This window comes from Octopus bimaculoides, chromosome 6, assembly GCF_046866305.1.
Source record: "Octopus bimaculoides isolate indiv1 chromosome 6, ASM4686630v1, whole genome shotgun sequence".
In the NCBI taxonomy this organism is placed as follows: Eukaryota; Metazoa; Mollusca; class Cephalopoda; order Octopoda; family Octopodidae; genus Octopus; species Octopus bimaculoides.
In genome coordinates, this window is record NC_142933.1 from 22,910,139 (window position 1) to 22,914,723 (window position 4,585).

Here is a 4,585-nt window from a genome sequence, read left to right on the forward strand (position 1 = left end):
TCGTAGCTATTGATTGTGAAGTTCTTACTGTTGATTGTAACGTTGATATTAACTATGACATTGCTGCTGATAGTAACTATGACATTGCTGCTGATATTAACTGTGACATTGCTACTGTTGGTTATAGCACTGCTGCGATTGATTATTGCTACATTATTGATGTTGTGCTTGAAGTTATTATTAATTATGATGTAATTTTGATTGCGACGTTTTTATTATTGTTAACGACTTTGCTGTTGATTGTAACGCTTTCATTGCCGTTGTTTAGTTTCAAATCAACTCTGACAAAGGAGACTAATGATCAAAGCTTTCCAGCCATAGCAACTCTGTGTGTTTTGTATCTTTAAGATATATTACACGGGTCTGCGACCAAAATTTGTTTCACATATATTGGGTGAAAAAAATTCATAAATTTTTTACCTGTTGATTTCAAAAATTACAAAGAAACTATCCTATCACGTACAGTTTCTTCACAAAATCGATCATTGCATTTTACCAGTATTCCCGAATTTGACTATTGTCTTTTATTATTACTATAAACTATCGTATTTAGGTTAGGTTGTGGGCACTCCGTCGCTTACGATGTCGAGGGTTCCAGTTGATCCGATCAACAGAACAGCCTACCCGTGAAATTAACGTGCAAGTGGCTGAGCACTCCACAGACAAGTGTACCCTTAACGTAGTTCTCGGAGATATTCAGCGTGACACAGTGTGACAAGGCTGACCCTTTGAATTACAGGCACAACAGAAACAGGAAGTAAGAGAAAGTTGTGGTGAAAGAGTACACCAGGGTTCGCCACCATCACGTGCCAGAGCCTCGTGGAGCTTTAGGTGTTTTCGCTCAATAAACACTCACAACGCCCGGTCTGGGAATCGAAACCGCGATCCTATGACCGCGCGTCCGCTGCTCTAACCACTGGGCCATTGCGCCTCCACAAACTATCGTATTTAAATAGTATATAACAGTATAACTAATAGGCATAATTTAGGAAAATAAGCATCTGGCAACGTTTAGACCTCTTCAGTTGCACAGAGAGGTGCCTGCAGCCATCCGCAAGTCGTGACACGAGAAAGACATACTTTACAAGGTCACATTAAGGTCATGTTAAAACATATATTTATATTTTTTCAGTTATTTCCTCATACCTTTCTTTCAATGTATATATGCTGCATACATTGTTTTATTGTATCACATGTTACATTTCAATGCTCCTTTAATGATATTATGTAAACATTTAGATGGTAAGTCAGATATATGCTGTTAAAAAAATGTCTCCTTTCACATTCTTTACAGACCTCCACATGACCTGAAGCAAGTACATTTTCTGGAAGGTGTGCAGCGAGCCCGGATAACTTTTGCTACATTTGTGGTGAATTTATGACGAAGAAACGTCAAAGGCACATTAATGAATTTTGTCAATGAATCTTCCTATGCCTACTTTGGTGTGAAATTAGGAGACCAAGATAAGAAGTGGGCTCTACATAAGGTCTTCTCAATTTGTGTTGAAATACTGAGACAATGGAAAGAAGTATACGAAGAAGTCCTTTCGTTTTGGGTTTCCAATGATATGGAGACAATCTAAAACCCACAGTGATGACTGCTACTTTTAGTTATTTAAGGTGCAGGGATACAATTCGAAGTATGGGGAAAACATTGTTTATCCAAATCTCTCCTCTGCATTGCGACCTGTTGCCGATGGATCAGACGTTCCAGTTTAATCACCACCAGGAAACCTTGAAGACATACATTTGAGTTCTGAGTAAGAGGGCAAAAATAGCAATGGTTTCAATAGCAGTAAAGGTGAAGAACCTCAACTATTTAACTAGTGTGAATTAAATGATCTACTCAGTTTTGCTCAAGAAAATAATTTGGTTTGTACAGATCCATTTGGTATAATAAGCAGGCTACAACCTTAATGTAAGGGGACCCTTTATGGACTCTTCACAGAGTAGTCTTAAAGTTGTTCTACGGCATAATGGTAATAAATATACTTCCATCCCTGTTGGACACTCAGTGATCATGAAAGAAGCATATGAAAATTTGGTGTCACTCTTACACAAGATTAAATTCAAAGATCAGAACTGGATGATTTGCGGCAACTTGAATAATTTGCACGTTGCTTGGACAATAGTCAGGCTACATAAAGTTTCCTTGGTTTTTCTGTATGTGTGTGTGTGTGAACGTGACAGTAAAGCCAGGAACCTCCATTGGTCTAAAAAAAAAAAAAAAGAATGGCCAAGTAGGGATACACTTACATCAAGAACAAAGAATATCCTTCGAAAAAGTTTGGTTGACCCGAAAAAGGTACGTCTACTTCCTCTACATATAAAACTTGGCCTCATGAAACAATTCGTAAAAGCTTTACCACAGAATGGAGAAGGATTCGATTATTTGCGTAGCAAGATTCCTGCTCTATTGGAGGCCAAGGTCGAAGAGAGTGTATTTGTAAGACTATATAGAAGGAAATTCGTCAAGTGATTTGAAAACTCTCCTAGCGATCCTGAAAAAGATGCATGGTTTAGTTTTAAAGGTGTGATGAAGAACTTCTTGGGTAATCACATGGATCCTAACCACAAGGACACAGTGGCAAGAATGCAGGAAAAGTTCGAGGCCTTAGGATGTAAAATGAGCATTAAAGTTCATTTCTTACATGCCCATTAGGATTTCTCTCTGGAAAATCTGGGAGATGTGAGTGAGGGGCAAAGGGAAAGATTTTATCAAGACATAAAGGAGATGGAAAGAAGATATCAAGGAAGATGGAATGCCAATATGATGACCGACTATAAGGCAACGAGCGGGCACAATCGCAGCATGCCGGGCAAAATGCCGCAAACCATTTTGTCCATCTTTAAGTTGTGGGTTCTGGGTTCAAATGCCACCGGGGTCGACTTTGCCTTTCATCCTTTCGGAGTCGATAAAATAAGTACCAGTTGAATAATGGAGTTGTTGTAATAACCTAACGCCCCCTCCCAGCCTCGAAAAAAACAACACAAAAAAAAATGGCCGACTATTGCTAGATGTTGCATCACGAATACTCATCAAATGTTTACAAGCGAAAGAGCTCCAGGTGTAATTTCCAGATGGAAAAGGAAAGATTTTAAAGTGCTGAACCTAAAAAAATGAATAAAACCTTTTTGAGAGTCTTTTTTCCCACCTTTCAATTGCACTTGTGCCATTTTATTTTTCTAAATTAAATACAAAATTAATTTCTATTTCCTTTTGTCCTACCATATGTGGAATTTTTCAATTCTCGAGAGTTATACTAATACATCTATTTGTTTTCTTCACCGTCTGTTGTTTTTTTTTTCTTTTCTGAATTCTCCCTATACATATGTGGAATTACAGATTATGGTACATTTTATTATTAAATTGTCAGAAAACCTTTGGTAATGGGAAAGAGCTTTTCAAATATTTCGAATTAGCACCACAAAAATATAAAAAGTAACACAACGATTAAAACAATTTTCGAAAAGTTCCATTTCGCAGACCTGTGTTATTCAACGTGTCTTTCCTTTTTTAAGGTCGGCCGTTATGCTGAAGGGATGTAACTGTTGTTTCTAGCAGGTCAAACTACCATGTAGAGGCTCACTTGTTGTTGTTGATAGAAGCAGTAGTAATGGTGGCATGGTAATGTTTGCCGTAGCATTGTGATTGGGGTGGTTTTCTACAGATTTGATTGTGGTGTGCTGGTTGTGGTAGTGGTAGTGGTGGTGGTGATAAAACTGCGATGGCCTAGTGGTGATGTAGAAGTAGTAGTAGTGATTGTGGCGTGGTTGTAATGTTGGCGGTGTTGTTCTGATGTGACATTAGTGCTGGTGTGGTAGTGAGGGTGGTAGTTGTAGTAGCGGTGGTAGTGGTGGCAATGGTAGTGGACATCATTGTCATCGTCGTTGTTGTAATAGTGGAGTGTTGTTGTTGTTGTTGTTGTTGTTGTTGTTGTTGTTGTTGTTGTTGTTGGTGGTGGTGGTGGTGGTGGTGGTGGTAGTGCTGGCGGTAGCCTTGGCGGCAGCCTTGGCGGCGTGTATGATTGCTGTGATGAGCAATCGGAACTTTTTAATCGTATTGTTACACCGTGTGCCTGTGACATTTCCAACGTCTCATCACTGTCACTGGAAAATGATCTTAAAAATACCACCACCACCACCATTACCGCCCCCCCATACCATCACCTCCATCGTACCACTACAGTATCATTACCTCTACCACCGTCATCGCCACGCTCACCCTACCACGACGCCACGTCGGGGACAGTACTGAGGGTGAATTACCAAAACAGTGGGAGATTTACATCGAGTCAAAAGGGAAATTAACAATGACAATAAATAACAATAAATCGCGCGCCTCCGTCATCCTGCAACGAGGATTAGGTTGTTCAGCCAACTGAATTACCTGCTCCTGAATTAATACATCAGTTACTGAGTATTTCACAGACACGTGTACTCTTAGCATATTTCTCGGGCAGAGGGTGTACCTTGTGAATTAAAGGTGCAACGAACTCGGTGGTCTTCTATACAGTTTTTGTCTAACTCAGGGTTACTCATAAAGTGTGAGTTGACCCGAAGCTGTAGGAAATAACAATTGTCC